This window comes from Heptranchias perlo, chromosome 35, assembly GCF_035084215.1.
Source record: "Heptranchias perlo isolate sHepPer1 chromosome 35, sHepPer1.hap1, whole genome shotgun sequence".
Lineage (NCBI taxonomy): Eukaryota > Metazoa > Chordata > Chondrichthyes > Hexanchiformes > Hexanchidae > Heptranchias > Heptranchias perlo.
In genome coordinates, this window is record NC_090359.1 from 16,976,990 (window position 1) to 16,998,809 (window position 21,820).

Consider the following 21,820-nt stretch of genomic DNA (forward strand, 5'->3'; position numbering starts at 1 on the left):
AGATAGAAAGTAAGTCTTCTTTCAACAGTGGCATGTGGAAAGTTAAACAAATTGTCATCAAAGAAGTCGTTAAAATAGATTCACTGAAACGTGCATCCTTTTCATTGCTGTATGTAAGATCTTTCATGTCTGCGCCTGTTCTGAGACCTGTCTCTCTCTGTTTCGGGCTGGTGACAGCGCGATTCTGCGTTTTATTTCTTGCCCATCATTGTGGTTCTCACATCGAGCTGAAGCGTGAGGCAGAGAGCAGATATTTAAAATCGCTGTGAAATCAAATTGCAGAAGTGGGAAAGGCCGAGTCAGTTTTTCATTGTATTTTCAACATCCAATATTTCAGATAAATGAAAGTGAAGCTTCGAAAGCAGCAATAACCTCCTCGTCGGGGAATTGAACCCCGGTCTCCCGCGTGACAGGCGGGGATACTCACCACTATACTAACGAGGAATTGGTACAGACATTTACCGTATATTCACCAAAGATGCTTCACTTTTCAGTGAATCTGTTTGAACTGTTCATTTGATGAGAGTTTGTTTCACTTTCCACGAACCACTGTTGAAAGAAAAATTACCGACCACTTTTGCATCACATGTTGGATCATGATGTGGGTAACGCGGGAGAGAGTGAGACAGAAAGAGACAGATCTTCTCAGGAAAATATAGAAAATATGAGGCACATACACAGACAGACAGACAGACACACAGAAACAGACACACATGCACATGGATTGACTCAGAAATACTGAGAGTCAGAATATGGATAATTTGGCTGATTTTTGTTCTATTTCTGTCGTAGATTTCGTGAAATCTTGCAGATCAATTAAAATGAGCATAAAACTCGAGGTACTCAATGCTGTGGAATTTTAATTCACTTAAGAATTATTAATTCTACAAGAAACTTGTTGAATTTTGAAACGCAGATATGAAACAGGTTGATGAATGACGGGATCTGAAGTCTGTCAGATTTGAACCAATGAATGAATTTCTAATCTGTCACCTTAATCACCAGTTAGTAAAAATCACAATTGCTCTGCATCCAGTCCTCAAATAGTCTCCGTACAATAATATTCTGAAAGTGACAATCACCTGTTTTGTTGCTCTGCAGTTTTTGTTCAGGAAGAAGCTCGGCGAAGACATAAAATTAAAAGTTGGCGTCTGATAAATGCTTCCTCCCCGTCGGGGAATGAAACCCCGGACGAAGGCGGGGCAACTCACCACGATATGAGAGAAAGAAAGAACGAAAGAAAGACAGAGTCAGTTGTCGTTGTCTAACAAAGAGAAGGAAATGTAAAAGGTTCTTTCAAGAGTGGCCCGTGGAAAATGAAACAAACTATCATCAAATAAATAGTTAAAAGAAATGCACTGATACATGAAGCATGTCTAACGCCATCTGGGATGAGTGCACGGTCAATGTAGCAGCTCCTCGTTAGTATAGTGGTGAGTATCCCCGCCTGTCACGCGGGAGACCGGGGTTCAATTCCCCGACGAGGAGATTAAATTTTCGCCGCCTTCAAAAGCTTTTATCTCCAATATTGGATGCGGAATATACAGTGAAAAACTGACTCGGAGTTTCCCACTTTCCCCAATTTAATTTCACTGATTTTCCAGCGGTTTTAAAATCTGCTCTCAGCGTCACTCTTCACCTCGATGTTCGACTGGCTTCTGTGATGGTGGGGATTTCGGGAGGAGGCCGAGATGGATCATCCACTCGGCACTTCTGGCTGAAGACGGTTTCTAAAACTTTGCACTCACGTGCTGGGCTTTACCATCATTGAGGATGGGGATGTTCATAGAGCCTCTTCCCGTTAGTTGTTTAATTATCCACCATCATTCACAAATGGGTGTGGCAGGACTGCAGAGCTTTGATCTGATCCGTTGTTTGTGGGATCGCTAAGCTCTATCCACAGCATGCTGCTTCCACTGTTTGTCAAGTAGTCCTGTGTTACTTTCAGGTTATTGGTGTGTTTATGTAGCTAGGAATGTGTGTGTTTGTGTATGTGTGAATATGACTATGTCTGTCTCACTTGTTATATGCGTTTCTGAGTGTCTCTCTCTTTCTTTCTATCTGTCACTTTTTCCCTGCTCCCCAAATAATTTTTCTCTGGACCTTGACTAATAAAGAGATAGAAAGTAAGTCTTCTTTCAACAGTGGCATGTGGAAAGTTAAACAAATTGTCATCAAAGAAGTCGTTAAAATAGATTCACTGAAACGTGCATCCTTTTCATTGCTGTATGTAAGATCTTTCATGTCTGCGCCTGTTCCGAGACCTGTCTCTCTCTGTTTCGGGCTGGTGACAGCGCGATTCTGCGTTTTATTTCTTGCCCATCATTGTGGTTCTCACATCGAGCTGAAGCGTGAGGCAGAGAGCAGATATTTAAAATCGCTGTGAAATCAAATTGCAGAAGTGGGAAAGGCCGAGTCAGTTTTTCATTGTATTTTCAACATCCAATATTTCAGATAAATGAAAGTGAAGCTTCGAAAGCAGCAATAACCTCCTCGTCGGGGAATTGAACCCCGGTCTCCCGCGTGACAGGCGGGGATACTCACCACTATACTAACGAGGAATTGGTACAGACATTTACCGTATATTCACCAAAGATGCTTCACTTTTCAGTGAATCTGTTTGAACTGTTCATTTGATGACAGTTTGTTTCACTTTCCACGAACCACTGTTGAAAGAAAAATTACCGACCACTTTTGCATCACATGTTGGATCATGATGTGGGTAACGCGGGAGAGAGTGAGACAGAAAGAGACAGATCTTCTCAGGAAAATATAGAAAATATGAGGCACATACACAGACAGACAGACAGACACGCAGAAACAGACACACATGCACATGGATTGACTCAGAAATACTGAGAGTCAGAATATGGATAATTTGGCTGATTTTTGTTCTATTTCTGTCGTAGATTTCGTGAAATCTTGCAGATCAATTAAAATGAGCATAAAACTCGAGGTACTCAATGCTGTGGAATTTTAATTCACTTAAGAATTATTAATTCTACAAGAAACTTGTTGAATTTTGAAACGCAGAGATGAAACAGGTTGATGAATGACGGGATCTGAAGTCTGTCAGATTTGAACCAATGAATGAATTTCTAATCTGTCACCTTAATCACCAGTTAGTAAAAATCACAATTGCTCTGCATCCAGTCCTCAAATAGTCTCCGTACAATAATATTCTGAAAGTGACAATCACCTGTTTTGTTGCTCTGCAGTTTTTGTTCAGGAAGAAGCTCGGCGAAGACATAAAATTAAAAGTTGGCGTCTGATAAATGCTTCCTCCCCGTCGGGGAATTAAACCCCGGACTAAGGCGGGGCAACTCACCACGATAAGAGAGAAAGAAAGAACGAAAGAAAGACAGAGTCAGTTGTCGTTGTCTAACAAAGAGAAGGAAATGTAAAAGGTTCTTTCAAGAGTGGCCCGTGGAAAATGAAACAAACTATCATCAAATAAATAGTTAAAAGAAATGCACTGATACATGAAGCATGTCTAACGCCATCTGGGATGAGTGCACGGTCAATGTAGCAGCTCCTCGTTAGTATAGTGGTGAGTATCCCCGCCTGTCACGCGGGAGACCGGGGTTCAATTCCCCGACGAGGAGATTAAATTTTCGCCGCCTTCAAAAGCTTTTATCTCCAATATTGGATGCGGAATATACAGTGAAAAACTGACTCGGAGTTTCCCACTTTCCCCAATTTAATTTCACTGATTTTCCAGCGGTTTTAAAATCTGCTCTCAGCGTCACTCTTCACCTCGATGTTCGACTGGCTTCTGTGATGGTGGGGATTTCGGGAGGAGGCCGAGATGGATCATCCACTCGGCACTTCTGGCTGAAGACGGTTTCTAAAACTTTGCACTCACGTGCTGGGCTTTACCATCATTGAGGATGGGGATGTTCATAGAGCCTCTTCCCGTTAGTTGTTTAATTATCCACCATCATTCACAAATGGGTGTGGCAGGACTGCAGAGCTTTGATCTGATCCGTTGTTTGTGGGATCGCTAAGCTCTATCCACAGCATGCTGCTTCCACTGTTTGTCAAGTAGTCCTGTGTTACTTTCAGGTTATTGGTGTGTTTATGTAGCTAGGAATGTGTGTGTTTGTGTATGTGTGAATATGACTATGTCTGTCTCACTTGTTATATGCGTTTCTGAGTGTCTCTCTCTTTCTTTCTATCTGTCACTTTTTCCCTGCTCCCCAAATAATTTTTCTCTGGACCTTGACTAATAAAGAGATAGAAAGTAAGTCTTCTTTCAACAGTGGCATGTGGAAAGTTAAACAAATTGTCATCAAAGAAGTCGTTAAAATAGATTCACTGAAACGTGCATCCTTTTCATTGCTGTATGTAAGATCTTTCATGTCTGCGCCTGTTCCGAGACCTGTCTCTCTCTGTTTCGGGCTGGTGACAGCGCGATTCTGCGTTTTATTTCTTGCCCATCATTGTGGTTCTCACATCGAGCTGAAGCGTGAGGCAGAGAGCAGATATTTAAAATCGCTGTGAAATCAAATTGCAGAAGTGGGAAAGGCCGAGTCAGTTTTTCATTGTATTTTCAACATCCAATATTTCAGATAAATGAAAGTGAAGCTTCGAAAGCAGCAATAACCTCCTCGTCGGGGAATTGAACCCCGGTCTCCCGCGTGACAGGCGGGGATACTCACCACTATACTAACGAGGAATTGGTACAGACATTTACCGTATATTCACCAAAGATGCTTCACTTTTCAGTGAATCTGTTTGAACTGTTCATTTGATGACAGTTTGTTTCACTTTCCACGAACCACTGTTGAAAGAAAAATTACCGACCACTTTTGCATCACATGTTGGATCATGATGTGGGTAACGCGGGAGAGAGTGAGACAGAAAGAGACAGATCTTCTCAGGAAAATATAGAAAATATGAGGCACATACACAGACAGACAGACAGACACGCAGAAACAGACACACATGCACATGGATTGACTCAGAAATACTGAGAGTCAGAATATGGATAATTTGGCTGATTTTTGTTCTATTTCTGTCGTAGATTTCGTGAAATCTTGCAGATCAATTAAAATGAGCATAAAACTCGAGGTACTCAATGCTGTGGAATTTTAATTCACTTAAGAATTATTAATTCTACAAGAAACTTGTTGAATTTTGAAACGCAGAGATGAAACAGGTTGATGAATGACGGGATCTGAAGTCTGTCAGATTTGAACCAATGAATGAATTTCTAATCTGTCACCTTAATCACCAGTTAGTAAAAATCACAATTGCTCTGCATCCAGTCCTCAAATAGTCTCCGTACAATAATATTCTGAAAGTGACAATCACCTGTTTTGTTGCTCTGCAGTTTTTGTTCAGGAAGAAGCTCGGCGAAGACATAAAATTAAAAGTTGGCGTCTGATAAATGCTTCCTCCCCGTCGGGGAATGAAACCCCTGACTCAGGCGGGGCAACTCACCACGATAAGAGAGAAAGAAAGAACGAAAGAAAGACAGAGTCAGTTGTCGTTGTCTAACAAAGAGAAGGAAATGTAAAAGGTTCTTTCAAGAGTGGCCCGTGGAAAATGAAACAAACTATCATCAAATAAATAGTTAAAAGAAATGCACTGATACATGAAGCATGTCTAACGCCATCTGGGATGAGTGCACGGTCAATGTAGCAGCTCCTCGTTAGTATAGTGGTGAGTATCCCCGCCTGTCACGCGGGAGACCGGGGTTCAATTCCCCGACGAGGAGATTAAATTTTCGCCGCCTTCAAAAGCTTTTATCTCCAATATTGGATGCGGAATATACAGTGAAAAACTGACTCGGAGTTTCCCACTTTCCCCAATTTAATTTCACTGATTTTCCAGCGGTTTTAAAATCTGCTCTCAGCGTCACTCTTCACCTCGATGTTCGACTGGCTTCTGTGATGGTGGGGATTTCGGGAGGAGGCCGAGATGGATCATCCACTCGGCACTTCTGGCTGAAGACGGTTTCTAAAACTTTGCACTCACGTGCTGGGCTTTACCATCATTGAGGATGGGGATGTTCATAGAGCCTCTTCCCGTTAGTTGTTTAATTATCCACCATCATTCACAAATGGGTGTGGCAGGACTGCAGAGCTTTGATCTGATCCGTTGTTTGTGGGATCGCTAAGCTCTATCCACAGCATGCTGCTTCCACTGTTTGTCAAGTAGTCCTGTGTTACTTTCAGGTTATTGGTGTGTTTATGTAGCTAGGAATGTGTGTGTTTGTGTATGTGTGAATATGACTATGTCTGTCTCACTTGTTATATGCGTTTCTGAGTGTCTCTCTCTTTCTTTCTATCTGTCACTTTTTCCCTGCTCCCCAAATAATTTTTCTCTGGACCTTGACTAATAAAGAGATAGAAAGTAAGTCTTCTTTCAACAGTGGCATGTGGAAAGTTAAACAAATTGTCATCAAAGAAGTCGTTAAAATAGATTCACTGAAACGTGCATCCTTTTCATTGCTGTATGTAAGATCTTTCATGTCTGCGCCTGTTCCGAGACCTGTCTCTCTCTGTTTCGGGCTGGTGACAGCGCGATTCTGCGTTTTATTTCTTGCCCATCATTGTGGTTCTCACATCGAGCTGAAGCGTGAGGCAGAGAGCAGATATTTAAAATCGCTGTGAAATCAAATTGCAGAAGTGGGAAAGGCCGAGTCAGTTTTTCATTGTATTTTCAACATCCAATATTTCAGATAAATGAAAGTGAAGCTTCGAAAGCAGCAATAACCTCCTCGTCGGGGAATTGAACCCCGGTCTCCCGTGTGACAGGCGGGGATACTCACCACTATACTAACGAGGAATTGGTACAGACATTTACCGTATATTCACCAAAGATGCTTCACTTTTCAGTGAATCTGTTTGAACTGTTCATTTGATGACAGTTTGTTTCACTTTCCACGAACCACTGTTGAAAGAAAAATTACCGACCACTTTTGCATCACATGTTGGATCATGATGTGGGTAACGCGGGAGAGAGTGAGACAGAAAGAGACAGATCTTCTCAGGAAAATATAGAAAATATGAGGCACATACACAGACAGACAGACAGACACACAGAAACAGACACACATGCACATGGATTGACTCAGAAATACTGAGAGTCAGAATATGGATAATTTGGCTGATTTTTGTTCTATTTCTGTCGTAGATTTCGTGAAATCTTGCAGATCAATTAAAATGAGCATAAAACTCGAGGTACTCAATGCTGTGGAATTTTAATTCACTTAAGAATTATTAATTCTACAAGAAACTTGTTGAATTTTGAAACGCAGAGATGAAACAGGTTGATGAATGACGGGATCTGAAGTCTGTCAGATTTGAACCAATGAATGAATTTCTAATCTGTCACCTTAATCACCAGTTAGTAAAAATCACAATTGCTCTGCATCCAGTCCTCAAATAGTCTCCGTACAATAATATTCTGAAAGTGACAATCACCTGTTTTGTTGCTCTGCAGTTTTTGTTCAGGAAGAAGCTCGGCGAAGACATAAAATTAAAAGTTGGCGTCTGATAAATGCTTCCTCCCCGTCGGGGAATGAAACCCCTGACTCAGGCGGGGCAACTCACCACGATAAGAGAGAAAGAAAGAACGAAAGAAAGACAGAGTCAGTTGTCGTTGTCTAACAAAGAGAAGGAAATGTAAAAGGTTCTTTCAAGAGTGGCCCGTGGAAAATGAAACAAACTATCATCAAATAAATAGTTAAAAGAAATGCACTGATACATGAAGCATGTCTAACGCCATCTGGGATGAGTGCACGGTCAATGTAGCAGCTCCTCGTTAGTATAGTGGTGAGTATCCCCGCCTGTCACGCGGGAGACCGGGGTTCAATTCCCCGACGAGGAGATTAAATTTTCGCCGCCTTCAAAAGCTTTTATCTCCAATATTGGATGCGGAATATACAGTGAAAAACTGACTCGGAGTTTCCCACTTTCCCCAATTTAATTTCACTGATTTTCCAGCGGTTTTAAAATCTGCTCTCAGCGTCACTCTTCACCTCGATGTTCGACTGGCTTCTGTGATGGTGGGGATTTCGGGAGGAGGCCGAGATGGATCATCCACTCGGCACTTCTGGCTGAAGACGGTTTCTAAAACTTTGCACTCACGTGCTGGGCTTTACCATCATTGAGGATGGGGATGTTCATAGAGCCTCTTCCCGTTAGTTGTTTAATTATCCACCATCATTCACAAATGGGTGTGGCAGGACTGCAGAGCTTTGATCTGATCCGTTGTTTGTGGGATCGCTAAGCTCTATCCACAGCATGCTGCTTCCACTGTTTGTCAAGTAGTCCTGTGTTACTTTCAGGTTATTGGTGTGTTTATGTAGCTAGGAATGTGTGTGTTTGTGTATGTGTGAATATGACTATGTCTGTCTCACTTGTTATATGCGTTTCTGAGTGTCTCTCTCTTTCTTTCTATCTGTCACTTTTTCCCTGCTCCCCAAATAATTTTTCTCTGGACCTTGACTAATAAAGAGATAGAAAGTAAGTCTTCTTTCAACAGTGGCATGTGGAAAGTTAAACAAATTGTCATCAAAGAAGTCGTTAAAATAGATTCACTGAAACGTGCATCCTTTTCATTGCTGTATGTAAGATCTTTCATGTCTGCGCCTGTTCCGAGACCTGTCTCTCTCTGTTTCGGGCTGGTGACAGCGCGATTCTGCGTTTTATTTCTTGCCCATCATTGTGGTTCTCACATCGAGCTGAAGCGTGAGGCAGAGAGCAGATATTTAAAATCGCTGTGAAATCAAATTGCAGAAGTGGGAAAGGCCGAGTCAGTTTTTCATTGTATTTTCAACATCCAATATTTCAGATAAATGAAAGTGAAGCTTCGAAAGCAGCAATAACCTCCTCGTCGGGGAATTGAACCCCGGTCTCCCGCGTGACAGGCGGGGATACTCACCACTATACTAACGAGGAATTGGTACAGACATTTACCGTATATTCACCAAAGATGCTTCACTTTTCAGTGAATCTGTTTGAACTGTTCATTTGATGACAGTTTGTTTCACTTTCCACGAACCACTGTTGAAAGAAAAATTACCGACCACTTTTGCATCACATGTTGGATCATGATGTGGGTAACGCGGGAGAGAGTGAGACAGAAAGAGACAGATCTTCTCAGGAAAATATAGAAAATATGAGGCACATACACAGACAGACAGACACACACACAGAAACAGACACACATGCACATGGATTGACTCAGAAATACTGAGAGTCAGAATATGGATAATTTGGCTGATTTTTGTTCTATTTCTGTCGTAGATTTCGTGAAATCTTGCAGATCAATTAAAATGAGCATAAAACTCGAGGTACTCAATGCTGTGGAATTTTAATTCACTTAAGAATTATTAATTCTACAAGAAACTTGTTGAATTTTGAAACGCAGAGATGAAACAGGTTGATGAATGACGGGATCTGAAGTCTGTCAGATTTGAACCAATGAATGAATTTCTAATCTGTCACCTTAATCACCAGTTAGTAAAAATCACAATTGCTCTGCATCCAGTCCTCAAATAGTCTCCGTACAATAATATTCTGAAAGTGACAATCACCTGTTTTGTTGCTCTGCAGTTTTTGTTCAGGAAGAAGCTCGGCGAAGACATAAAATTAAAAGTTGGCGTCTGATAAATGCTTCCTCCCCGTCGGGGAATGAAACCCCTGACTCAGGCGGGGCAACTCACCACGATAAGAGAGAAAGAAAGAACGAAAGAAAGACAGAGTCAGTTGTCGTTGTCTAACAAAGAGAAGGAAATGTAAAAGGTTCTTTCAAGAGTGGCCCGTGGAAAATGAAACAAACTATCATCAAATAAATAGTTAAAAGAAATGCACTGATACATGAAGCATGTCTAACGCCATCTGGGATGAGTGCACGGTCAATGTTAGTATAGTGGTGAGTATCCCCGCCTGTCACGCGGGAGACCGGGGTTCAATTCCCCGACGAGGAGATTAAATTTTCGCCGCCTTCAAAAGGTTTTATCTCCAATATTGGATGCGGAATATACAGTGAAAAACTGACTCGGAGTTTCCCACTTTCCCCAATTTAATTTCACTGATTTTCCAGCGGTTTTAAAATCTGCTCTCAGCGTCACTCTTCACCTCGATGTTCGACTGGCTTCTGTGATGGTGGGGATTTCGGGAGGAGGCCGAGATGGATCATCCACTCGGCACTTCTGGCTGAAGACGGTTTCTAAAACTTTGCACTCACGTGCTGGGCTTTACCATCATTGAGGATGGGGATGTTCATAGAGCCTCTTCCCGTTAGTTGTTTAATTATCCACCATCATTCACAAATGGGTGTGGCAGGACTGCAGAGCTTTGATCTGATCCGTTGTTTGTGGGATCGCTAAGCTCTATCCACAGCATGCTGCTTCCACTGTTTGTCAAGTAGTCCTGTGTTACTTTCAGGTTATTGGTGTGTTTATGTAGCTAGGAATGTGTGTGTTTGTGTATGTGTGAATATGACTATGTCTGTCTCACTTGTTATATGCGTTTCTGAGTGTCTCTCTCTTTCTTTCTATCTGTCACTTTTTCCCTGCTCCCCAAATAATTTTTCTCTGGACCTTGACTAATAAAGAGATAGAAAGTAAGTCTTCTTTCAACAGTGGCATGTGGAAAGTTAAACAAATTGTCATCAAAGAAGTCGTTAAAATAGATTCACTGAAACGTGCATCCTTTTCATTGCTGTATGTAAGATCTTTCATGTCTGCGCCTGTTCCGAGACCTGTCTCTCTCTGTTTCGGGCTGGTGACAGCGCGATTCTGCGTTTTATTTCTTGCCCATCATTGTGGTTCTCACATCGAGCTGAAGCGTGAGGCAGAGAGCAGATATTTAAAATCGCTGTGAAATCAAATTGCAGAAGTGGGAAAGGCCGAGTCAGTTTTTCATTGTATTTTCAACATCCAATATTTCAGATAAATGAAAGTGAAGCTTCGAAAGCAGCAATAACCTCCTCGTCGGGGAATTGAACCCCGGTCTCCCGCGTGACAGGCGGGGATACTCACCACTATACTAACGAGGAATTGGTACAGACATTTACCGTATATTCACCAAAGATGCTTCACTTTTCAGTGAATCTGTTTGAACTGTTCATTTGATGACAGTTTGTTTCACTTTCCACGAACCACTGTTGAAAGAAAAATTACCGACCACTTTTGCATCACATGTTGGATCATGATGTGGGTAACGCGGGAGAGAGTGAGACAGAAAGAGACAGATCTTCTCAGGAAAATATAGAAAATATGAGGCACATACACAGACAGACAGACAGACACACAGAAACAGACACACATGCACATGGATTGACTCAGAAATTCTGAGAGTCAGAATATGGATAATTTGGCTGATTTTTGTTCTATTTCTGTCGTAGATTTCGTGAAATCTTGCAGATCAATTAAAATGAGCATAAAACTCGAGGTACTCAATGCTGTGGAATTTTAATTCACTTAAGAATTATTAATTCTACAAGAAACTTGTTGAATTTTGAAACGCAGAGATGAAACAGGTTGATGAATGACGGGATCTGAAGTCTGTCAGATTTGAACCAATGAATGAATTTCTAATCTGTCACCTTAATCACCCGTTAGTAAAATCACAATTGCTCTGCATCCAGTCCTCAAATAGTCTCCGTACAATAATATTCTGAAAGTGACAATCACCTGTTTTGTTGCTCTGCAGTTTTTGTTCAGGAAGAAGCTCGGCGAAGACATAAAATTAAAAGTTGGCGTCTGATAAATGCTTCCTCCCCGTCGGGGAATTAAACCCCGGACTAAGGCGGGGCAACTCACCACGATAAGAGAGAAAGAAAGAACGAAAGAAAGACAGAGTCAGTTGTCGTTGTCTAACAAAGAGAAGGAAATGTAAAAGGTTCTTTCAAGAGTGGCCCGTGGAAAATGAAACAAACTATCATCAAATAAATAGTTAAAAGAAATGCACTGATACATGAAGCATGTCTAACGCCATCTGGGATGAGTGCACGGTCAATGTAGCAGCTCCTCGTTAGTATAGTGGTGAGTATCCCCGCCTGTCACGCGGGAGACCGGGGTTCAATTCCCCGACGAGGAGATTAAATTTTCGCCGCCTTCAAAAGCTTTTATCTCCAATATTGGATGCGGAATATACAGTGAAAAACTGACTCGGAGTTTCCCACTTTCCCCAATTTAATTTCACTGATATTCCAGCGGTTTTAAAATCTGCTCTCAGCGTCACTCTTCACCTCGATGTTCGACTGGCTTCTGTGATGGTGGGGATTTCGGGAGGAGGCCGAGATGGATCATCCACTCGGCACTTCTGGCTGAAGACGGTTTCTAAAACTTTGCACTCACGTGCTGGGCTTTACCATCATTGAGGATGGGGATGTTCATAGAGCCTCTTCCCGTTAGTTGTTTAATTATCCACCATCATTCACAAATGGGTGTGGCAGGACTGCAGAGCTTTGATCTGATCCGTTGTTTGTGGGATCGCTAAGCTCTCTCAACAGCATGCTGCTTCCACTGTTTGTCAAGTAGTCCCGTGTTACTTTCAGGTTATTGGTGTGTTTATGTAGCTAGGAATGTTTGTGTATGTGTGAATATGACTATGTCTGTCTCACTTGTTATATGCGTTTCTGAGTGTCTCTCTCTTTCTTTCTATCTGTCACTTTTTCCCTGCTCCCCAAATAATTTTTCTCTGGACCTTGACTAATAAAGAGATAGAAAGTAAGTCTTCTTTCAACAGTGGCATGTGGAAAGTTAAACAAATTGTCATCAAAGAAGTCGTTAAAATAGATTCACTGAAACGTGCATCCTTTTCATTGCTGTATGTAAGATCTTTCATGTCTGCGCCTGTTCCGAGACCTGTCTCTCTCTGTTTCGGGCTGGTGACAGCGCGATTCTGCGTTTTATTTCTTGCCCATCATTGTGGTTCTCACATCGAGCTGAAGCGTGAGGCAGAGAGCAGATATTTAAAATCGCTGTGAAATCAAATTGCAGAAGTGGGAAAGGCCGAGTCAGTTTTTCATTGTATTTTCAACATCCAATATTTCAGATAAATGAAAGTGAAGCTTCGAAAGCAGCAATAACCTCCTCGTCGGGGAATTGAACCCCGGTCTCCCGCGTGACAGGCGGGGATACTCACCACTATACTAACGAGGAATTGGTACAGACATTTACCGTATATTCACCAAAGATGCTTCACTTTTCAGTGAATCTGTTTGAACTGTTCATTTGATGACAGTTTGTTTCACTTTCCACGAACCACTGTTGAAAGAAAAATTACCGACCACTTTTGCATCACATGTTGGATCATGATGTGGGTAACGCGGGAGAGAGTGAGACAGAAAGAGACAGATCTTCTCAGGAAAATATAGAAAATATGAGGCACATACACAGACAGACAGACAGACACACAGAAACAGACACACATGCACATGGATTGACTCAGAAATACTGAGAGTCAGAATATGGATAATTTGGCTGATTTTTGTTCTATTTCTGTCGTAGATTTCGTGAAATCTTGCAGATCAATTAAAATGAGCATAAAACTCGAGGTACTCAATGCTGTGGAATTTTAATTCACTTAAGAATTATTAATTCTACAAGAAACTTGTTGAATTTTGAAACGCAGAGATGAAACAGGTTGATGAATGACGGGATCTGAAGTCTGTCAGATTTGAACCAATGAATGAATTTCTAATCTGTCACCTTAATCACCAGTTAGTAAAAATCACAATTGCTCTGCATCCAGTCCTCAAATAGTCTCCGTACAATAATATTCTGAAAGTGACAATCACCTGTTTTGTTGCTCTGCAGTTTTTGTTCAGGAAGAAGCTCGGCGAAGACATAAAATTAAAAGTTGGCGTCTGATAAATGCTTCCTCCCCGTCGGGGAATGAAACCCCTGACTCAGGCGGGGCAACTCACCACGATAAGAGAGAAAGAAAGAACGAAAGAAAGACAGAGTCAGTTGTCGTTGTCTAACAAAGAGAAGGAAATGTAAAAGGTTCTTTCAAGAGTGGCCCGTGGAAAATGAAACAAACTATCATCAAATAAATAGTTAAAAGAAATGCACTGATACATGAAGCATGTCTAACGCCATCTGGGATGAGTGCACGGTCAATGTAGCAGCTCCTCGTTAGTATAGTGGTGAGTATCCCCGCCTGTCACGCGGGAGACCGGGGTTCAATTCCCCGACGAGGAGATTAAATTTTCGCCGCCTTCAAAAGCTTTTATCTCCAATATTGGATGCGGAATATACAGTGAAAAACTGACTCGGAGTTTCCCACTTTCCCCAATTTAATTTCACTGATTTTCCAGCGGTTTTAAAATCTGCTCTCAGCGTCACTCTTCACCTCGATGTTCGACTGGCTTCTGTGATGGTGGGGATTTCGGGAGGAGGCCGAGATGGATCATCCACTCGGCACTTCTGGCTGAAGACGGTTTCTAAAACTTTGCACTCACGTGCTGGGCTTTACCATCATTGAGGATGGGGATGTTCATAGAGCCTCTTCCCGTTAGTTGTTTAATTATCCACCATCATTCACAAATGGGTGTGGCAGGACTGCAGAGCTTTGATCTGATCCGTTGTTTGTGGGATCGCTAAGCTCTATCCACAGCATGCTGCTTCCACTGTTTGTCAAGTAGTCCTGTGTTACTTTCAGGTTATTGGTGTGTTTATGTAGCTAGGAATGTGTGTGTTTGTGTATGTGTGAATATGACTATGTCTGTCTCACTTGTTATATGCGTTTCTGAGTGTCTCTCTCTTTCTTTCTATCTGTCACTTTTTCCCTGCTCCCCAAATAATTTTTCTCTGGACCTTGACTAATAAAGAGATAGAAAGTAAGTCTTCTTTCAACAGTGGCATGTGGAAAGTTAAACAAATTGTCATCAAAGAAGTCGTTAAAATAGATTCACTGAAACGTGCATCCTTTTCATTGCTGTATGTAAGATCTTTCATGTCTGCGCCTGTTCCGAGACCTGTCTCTCTCTGTTTCGGGCTGGTGACAGCGCGATTCTGCGTTTTATTTCTTGCCCATCATTGTGGTTCTCACATCGAGCTGAAGCGTGAGGCAGAGAGCAGATATTTAAAATCGCTGTGAAATCAAATTGCAGAAGTGGGAAAGGCCGAGTCAGTTTTTCATTGTATTTTCAACATCCAATATTTCAGATAAATGAAAGTGAAGCTTCGAAAGCAGCAATAACCTCCTCGTCGGGGAATTGAACCCCGGTCTCCCGCGTGACAGGCGGGGATACTCACCACTATACTAACGAGGAATTGGTACAGACATTTACCGTATATTCACCAAAGATGCTTCACTTTTCAGTGAATCTGTTTGAACTGTTCATTTGATGACAGTTTGTTTCACTTTCCACGAACCACTGTTGAAAGAAAAATTACCGACCACTTTTGCATCACATGTTGGATCATGATGTGGGTAACGCGGGAGAGAGTGAGACAGAAAGAGACAGATCTTCTCAGGAAAATATAGAAAATATGAGGCACATACACAGACAGACAGACACACACACAGAAACAGACACACATGCACATGGATTGACTCAGAAATACTGAGAGTCAGAATATGGATAATTTGGCTGATTTTTGTTCTATTTCTGTCGTAGATTTCGTGAAATCTTGCAGATCAATTAAAATGAGCATAAAACTCGAGGTACTCAATGCTGTGGAATTTTAATTCACTTAAGAATTATTAATTCTACAAGAAACTTGTTGAATTTTGAAACGCAGAGATGAAACAGGTTGATGAATGACGGGATCTGAAGTCTGTCAGATTTGAACCAATGAATGAATTTCTAATCTGTCACCTTAATCACCAGTTAGTAAAAATCACAATTGCTCTGCATCCAGTCCTCAAATAGTCTCCGTACAATAATATTCTGAAAGTGACAATCACCTGTTTTGTTGCTCTGCAGTTTTTGTTCAGGAAGAAGCTCGGCGAAGACATAAAATTAAAAGTTGGCGTCTGATAAATGCTTCCTCCCCGTCGGGGAATGAAACCCCTGACTCAGGCGGGGCAACTCACCACGATAAGAGAGAAAGAAAGAACGAAAGAAAGACAGAGTCAGTTGTCGTTGTCTAACAAAGAGAAGGAAATGTAAAAGGTTCTTTCAAGAGTGGCCCGTGGAAAATGAAACAAACTATCATCAAATAAATAGTTAAAAGAAATGCACTGATACATGAAGCATGTCTAACGCCATCTGGGATGAGTGCACGGTCAATGTTAGTATAGTGGTGAGTATCCCCGCCTGTCACGCGGGAGACCGGGGTTCAATTCCCCGACGAGGAGATTAAATTTTCGCCGCCTTCAAAAGGTTTTATCTCCAATATTGGATGCGGAATATACAGTGAAAAACTGACTCGGAGTTTCCCACTTTCCCCAATTTAATTTCACTGATTTTCCAGCGGTTTTAAAATCTGCTCTCAGCGTCACTCTTCACCTCGATGTTCGACTGGCTTCTGTGATGGTGGGGATTTCGGGAGGAGGCCGAGATGGATCATCCACTCGGCACTTCTGGCTGAAGACGGTTTCTAAAACTTTGCACTCACGTGCTGGGCTTTACCATCATTGAGGATGGGGATGTTCATAGAGCCTCTTCCCGTTAGTTGTTTAATTATCCACCATCATTCACAAATGGGTGTGGCAGGACTGCAGAGCTTTGATCTGATCCGTTGTTTGTGGGATCGCTAAGCTCTATCCACAGCATGCTGCTTCCACTGTTTGTCAAGTAGTCCTGTGTTACTTTCAGGTTATTGGTGTGTTTATGTAGCTAGGAATGTGTGTGTTTGTGTATGTGTGAATATGACTATGTCTGTCTCACTTGTTATATGCGTTTCTGAGTGTCTCTCTCTTTCTTTCTATCTGTCACTTTTTCCCTGCTCCCCAAATAATTTTTCTCTGGACCTTGACTAATAAAGAGATAGAAAGTAAGTCTTCTTTCAACAGTGGCATGTGGAAAGTTAAACAAATTGTCATCAAAGAAGTCGTTAAAATAGATTCACTGAAACGTGCATCCTTTTCATTGCTGTATGTAAGATCTTTCATGTCTGCGCCTGTTCCGAGACCTGTCTCTCTCTGTTTCGGGCTGGTGACAGCGCGATTCTGCGTTTTATTTCTTGCCCATCATTGTGGTTCTCACATCGAGCTGAAGCGTGAGGCAGAGAGCAGATTTTTAAAATCGCTGTGAAATCAAATTGCAGAAGTGGGAAAGGCCGAGTCAGTTTTTCATTGTATTTTCAACATCCAATATTTCAGATAAATGAAAGTGAAGCTTCGAAAGCAGCAATAACCTCCTCGTCGGGGAATTGAACCCCGGTCTCCCGCGTGACAGGCGGGGATACTCACCACTATACTAACGAGGAATTGGTACAGACATTTACCGTATATTCACCAAAGATGCTTCACTTTTCAGTGAATCTGTTTGAACTGTTCATTTGATGACAGTTTGTTTCACTTTCCACGAACCACTGTTGAAAGAAAAATTACCGACCACTTTTGCATCACATGTTGGATCATGATGTGGGTAACGCGGGAGAGAGTGAGACAGAAAGAGACAGATCTTCTCAGGAAAATATAGAAAATATGAGGCACATACACAGACAGACAGACAGACACACAGAAACAGACACACATGCACATGGATTGACTCAGAAATTCTGAGAGTCAGAATATGGATAATTTGGCTGATTTTTGTTCTATTTCTGTCGTAGATTTCGTGAAATCTTGCAGATCAATTAAAATGAGCATAAAACTCGAGGTACTCAATGCTGTGGAATTTTAATTCACTTAAGAATTATTAATTCTACAAGAAACTTGTTGAATTTTGAAACGCAGAGATGAAACAGGTTGATGAATGACGGGATCTGAAGTCTGTCAGATTTGAACCAATGAATGAATTTCTAATCTGTCACCTTAATCACCCGTTAGTAAAATCACAATTGCTCTGCATCCAGTCCTCAAATAGTCTCCGTACAATAATATTCTGAAAGTGACAATCACCTGTTTTGTTGCTCTGCAGTTTTTGTTCAGGAAGAAGCTCGGCGAAGACATAAAATTAAAAGTTGGCGTCTGATAAATGCTTCCTCCCCGTCGGGGAATTAAACCCCGGACTAAGGCGGGGCAACTCACCACGATAAGAGAGAAAGAAAGAACGAAAGAAAGACAGAGTCAGTTGTCGTTGTCTAACAAAGAGAAGGAAATGTAAAAGGTTCTTTCAAGAGTGGCCCGTGGAAAATGAAACAAACTATCATCAAATAAATAGTTAAAAGAAATGCACTGATACATGAAGCATGTCTAACGCCATCTGGGATGAGTGCACGGTCAATGTAGCAGCTCCTCGTTAGTATAGTGGTGAGTATCCCCGCCTGTCACGCGGGAGACCGGGGTTCAATTCCCCGACGAGGAGATTAAATTTTCGCCGCCTTCAAAAGCTTTTATCTCCAATATTGGATGCGGAATATACAGTGAAAAACTGACTCGGAGTTTCCCACTTTCCCCAATTTAATTTCACTGATATTCCAGCGGTTTTAAAATCTGCTCTCAGCGTCACTCTTCACCTCGATGTTCGACTGGCTTCTGTGATGGTGGGGATTTCGGGAGGAGGCCGAGATGGATCATCCACTCGGCACTTCTGGCTGAAGACGGTTTCTAAAACTTTGCACTCACGTGCTGGGCTTTACCATCATTGAGGATGGGGATGTTCATAGAGCCTCTTCCCGTTAGTTGTTTAATTATCCACCATCATTCACAAATGGGTGTGGCAGGACTGCAGAGCTTTGATCTGATCCGTTGTTTGTGGGATCGCTAAGCTCTCTCAACAGCATGCTGCTTCCACTGTTTGTCAAGTAGTCCCGTGTTACTTTCAGGTTATTGGTGTGTTTATGTAGCTAGGAATGTTTGTGTATGTGTGAATATGACTATGTCTGTCTCACTTGTTATATGCGTTTCTGAGTGTCTCTCTCTTTCTTTCTATCTGTCACTTTTTCCCTGCTCCCCAAATAATTTTTCTCTGGACCTTGACTAATAAAGAGATAGAAAGTAAGTCTTCTTTCAACAGTGGCATGTGGAAAGTTAAACAAATTGTCATCAAAGAAGTCGTTAAAATAGATTCACTGAAACGTGCATCCTTTTCATTGCTGTATGTAAGATCTTTCATGTCTGCGCCTGTTCCGAGACCTGTCTCTCTCTGTTTCGGGCTGGTGACAGCGCGATTCTGCGTTTTATTTCTTGCCCATCATTGTGGTTCTCACATCGAGCTGAAGCGTGAGGCAGAGAGCAGATATTTAAAATCGCTGTGAAATCAAATTGCAGAAGTGGGAAAGGCCGAGTCAGTTTTTCATTGTATTTTCAACATCCAATATTTCAGATAAATGAAAGTGAAGCTTCGAAAGCAGCAATAACCTCCTCGTCGGGGAATTGAACCCCGGTCTCCCGTGTGACAGGCGGGGATACTCACCACTATACTAACGAGGAATTGGTACAGACATTTACCGTATATTCACCAAAGATGCTTCACTTTTCAGTGAATCTGTTTGAACTGTTCATTTGATGACAGTTTGTTTCACTTTCCACGAACCACTGTTGAAAGAAAAATTACCGACCACTTTTGCATCACATGTTGGATCATGATGTGGGTAACGCGGGAGAGAGTGAGACAGAAAGAGACAGATCTTCTCAGGAAAATATAGAAAATATGAGGCACATACACAGACAGACAGACAGACACGCAGAAACAGACACACATGCACATGGATTGACTCAGAAATACTGAGAGTCAGAATATGGATAATTTGGCTGATTTTTGTTCTATTTCTGTCGTAGATTTCGTGAAATCTTGCAGATCAATTAAAATGAGCATAAAACTCGAGGTACTCAATGCTGTGGAATTTTAATTCACTTAAGAATTATTAATTCTACAAGAAACTTGTTGAATTTTGAAACGCAGAGATGAAACAGGTTGATGAATGACGGGATCTGAAGTCTGTCAGATTTGAACCAATGAATGAATTTCTAATCTGTCACCTTAATCACCAGTTAGTAAAAATCACAATTGCTCTGCATCCAGTCCTCAAATAGTCTCCGTACAATAATATTCTGAAAGTGACAATCACCTGTTTTGTTGCTCTGCAGTTTTTGTTCAGGAAGAAGCTCGGCGAAGACATAAAATTAAAAGTTGGCGTCTGATAAATGCTTCCTCCCCGTCGGGGAATTAAACCCCGGACTAAGGCGGGGCAACTCACCACGATAAGAGAGAAAGAAAGAACGAAAGAAAGACAGAGTCAGTTGTCGTTGTCTAACAAAGAGAAGGAAATGTAAAAGGTTCTTTCAAGAGTGGCCCGTGGAAAATGAAACAAACTATCATCAAATAAATAGTTAAAAGAAATGCACTGATACATGAAGCATGTCTAACGCCATCTGGGATGAGTGCACGGTCAATGTAGCAGCTCCTCGTTAGTATAGTGGTGAGTATCCCCGCCTGTCACGCGGGAGACCGGGGTTCAATTCCCCGACGAGGAGATTAAATTTTCGCCGCCTTCAAAAGCTTTTATCTCCAATATTGGATGCGGAATATACAGTGAAAAACTGACTCGGAGTTTCCCACTTTCCCCAATTTAATTTCACTGATTTTCCAGCGGTTTTAAAATTTGCTCTCAGCGTCACTCATCACCTCGATGTTCGACTGGCTTCTGTGATGGTGGGGATTTCGGGAGGAGGCCGAGATGGATCATCCACTCGGCACTTCTGGCTGAAGACGGTTTCTAAAACTTTGCACTCACGTGCTGGGCTTTACCATCATTGAGGATGGGGATGTTCATAGAGCCTCTTCCCGTTAGTTGTTTAATTATCCACCATCATTCACAAATGGGTGTGGCAGGACTGCAGAGCTTTGATCTGATCCGTTGTTTGTGGGATCGCTAAGCTCTCTCAACAGCATGCTGCTTCCACTGTTTGTCAAGTAGTCCCGTGTTACTTTCAGGTTATTGGTGTGTTTATGTAGCTAGGAATGTTTGTGTATGTGTGAATATGACTATGTCTGTCTCACTTGTTATATGCGTTTCTGAGTGTCTCTCTCTTTCTTTCTATCTGTCACTTTTTCCCTGCTCCCCAAATAATTTTTCTCTGGACCTTGACTAATAAAGAGATAGAAAGTAAGTCTTCTTTCAACAGTGGCATGTGGAAAGTTAAACAAATTGTCATCAAAGAAGTCGTTAAAATAGATTCACTGAAACGTGCATCCTTTTCATTGCTGTATGTAAGATCTTTCATGTCTGCGCCTGTTCCGAGACCTGTCTCTCTCTGTTTCGGGCTGGTGACAGCGCGATTCTGCGTTTTATTTCTTGCCCATCATTGTGGTTCTCACATCGAGCTGAAGCGTGAGGCAGAGAGCAGATATTTAAAATCGCTGTGAAATCAAATTGCAGAAGTGGGAAAGGCCGAGTCAGTTTTTCATTGTATTTTCAACATCCAATATTTCAGATAAATGAAAGTGAAGCTTCGAAAGCAGCAATAACCTCCTCGTCGGGGAATTGAACCCCGGTCTCCCGCGTGACAGGCGGGGATACTCACCACTATACTAACGAGGAATTGGTACAGACATTTACCGTATATTCACCAAAGATGCTTCACTTTTCAGTGAATCTGTTTGAACTGTTCATTTGATGACAGTTTGTTTCACTTTCCACGAACCACTGTTGAAAGAAAAATTACCGACCACTTTTGCATCACATGTTGGATCATGATGTGGGTAACGCGGGAGAGAGTGAGACAGAAAGAGACAGATCTTCTCAGGAAAATATAGAAAATATGAGGCACATACACAGACAGACAGACAGACA

General features: G+C 41.8%; 17 non-coding genes across 17 annotated transcripts; 8 read left to right on the forward strand and 9 right to left on the reverse strand.

Moving 5' to 3' along the window:
* Positions 1 to 372: 372 nt before the first annotated feature.
* Positions 373 to 444, reverse strand: trnad-guc (transfer RNA aspartic acid (anticodon GUC)). Its single transcript has one exon. It is a non-coding gene; the product is annotated as a tRNA-Asp (tRNA).
* Positions 445 to 1,416: 972 nt separating this feature from the next.
* trnad-guc (transfer RNA aspartic acid (anticodon GUC)) lies at positions 1,417 to 1,488 on the forward strand. The gene has a single exon. It is a non-coding gene; the product is annotated as a tRNA-Asp (tRNA).
* A 1,001-nt stretch (positions 1,489 to 2,489) lies between these two features.
* trnad-guc (transfer RNA aspartic acid (anticodon GUC)) lies at positions 2,490 to 2,561 on the reverse strand. Its single transcript has one exon. It is a non-coding gene; the product is annotated as a tRNA-Asp (tRNA).
* Positions 2,562 to 3,533: 972 nt separating this feature from the next.
* trnad-guc (transfer RNA aspartic acid (anticodon GUC)) lies at positions 3,534 to 3,605 on the forward strand. The gene has a single exon. It is a non-coding gene; the product is annotated as a tRNA-Asp (tRNA).
* Positions 3,606 to 4,606: 1,001 nt separating this feature from the next.
* On the reverse strand, positions 4,607 to 4,678 carry trnad-guc (transfer RNA aspartic acid (anticodon GUC)). Its single transcript has one exon. It is a non-coding gene; the product is annotated as a tRNA-Asp (tRNA).
* Positions 4,679 to 5,650: 972 nt separating this feature from the next.
* trnad-guc (transfer RNA aspartic acid (anticodon GUC)) lies at positions 5,651 to 5,722 on the forward strand. The gene has a single exon. It is a non-coding gene; the product is annotated as a tRNA-Asp (tRNA).
* A 2,045-nt stretch (positions 5,723 to 7,767) lies between these two features.
* Positions 7,768 to 7,839, forward strand: trnad-guc (transfer RNA aspartic acid (anticodon GUC)). The gene has a single exon. It is a non-coding gene; the product is annotated as a tRNA-Asp (tRNA).
* A 1,001-nt stretch (positions 7,840 to 8,840) lies between these two features.
* On the reverse strand, positions 8,841 to 8,912 carry trnad-guc (transfer RNA aspartic acid (anticodon GUC)). The gene has a single exon. It is a non-coding gene; the product is annotated as a tRNA-Asp (tRNA).
* Positions 8,913 to 10,944: 2,032 nt separating this feature from the next.
* Positions 10,945 to 11,016, reverse strand: trnad-guc (transfer RNA aspartic acid (anticodon GUC)). Its single transcript has one exon. It is a non-coding gene; the product is annotated as a tRNA-Asp (tRNA).
* A 971-nt stretch (positions 11,017 to 11,987) lies between these two features.
* trnad-guc (transfer RNA aspartic acid (anticodon GUC)) lies at positions 11,988 to 12,059 on the forward strand. Its single transcript has one exon. It is a non-coding gene; the product is annotated as a tRNA-Asp (tRNA).
* A 995-nt stretch (positions 12,060 to 13,054) lies between these two features.
* trnad-guc (transfer RNA aspartic acid (anticodon GUC)) lies at positions 13,055 to 13,126 on the reverse strand. Its single transcript has one exon. It is a non-coding gene; the product is annotated as a tRNA-Asp (tRNA).
* A 972-nt stretch (positions 13,127 to 14,098) lies between these two features.
* trnad-guc (transfer RNA aspartic acid (anticodon GUC)) lies at positions 14,099 to 14,170 on the forward strand. The gene has a single exon. It is a non-coding gene; the product is annotated as a tRNA-Asp (tRNA).
* A 1,001-nt stretch (positions 14,171 to 15,171) lies between these two features.
* Positions 15,172 to 15,243, reverse strand: trnad-guc (transfer RNA aspartic acid (anticodon GUC)). The gene has a single exon. It is a non-coding gene; the product is annotated as a tRNA-Asp (tRNA).
* A 2,032-nt stretch (positions 15,244 to 17,275) lies between these two features.
* trnad-guc (transfer RNA aspartic acid (anticodon GUC)) lies at positions 17,276 to 17,347 on the reverse strand. Its single transcript has one exon. It is a non-coding gene; the product is annotated as a tRNA-Asp (tRNA).
* Positions 17,348 to 18,318: 971 nt separating this feature from the next.
* trnad-guc (transfer RNA aspartic acid (anticodon GUC)) lies at positions 18,319 to 18,390 on the forward strand. The gene has a single exon. It is a non-coding gene; the product is annotated as a tRNA-Asp (tRNA).
* Positions 18,391 to 20,429: 2,039 nt separating this feature from the next.
* trnad-guc (transfer RNA aspartic acid (anticodon GUC)) lies at positions 20,430 to 20,501 on the forward strand. Its single transcript has one exon. It is a non-coding gene; the product is annotated as a tRNA-Asp (tRNA).
* Positions 20,502 to 21,496: 995 nt separating this feature from the next.
* On the reverse strand, positions 21,497 to 21,568 carry trnad-guc (transfer RNA aspartic acid (anticodon GUC)). The gene has a single exon. It is a non-coding gene; the product is annotated as a tRNA-Asp (tRNA).
* Between the last annotated feature and the right edge of the window lie 252 nt (positions 21,569 to 21,820).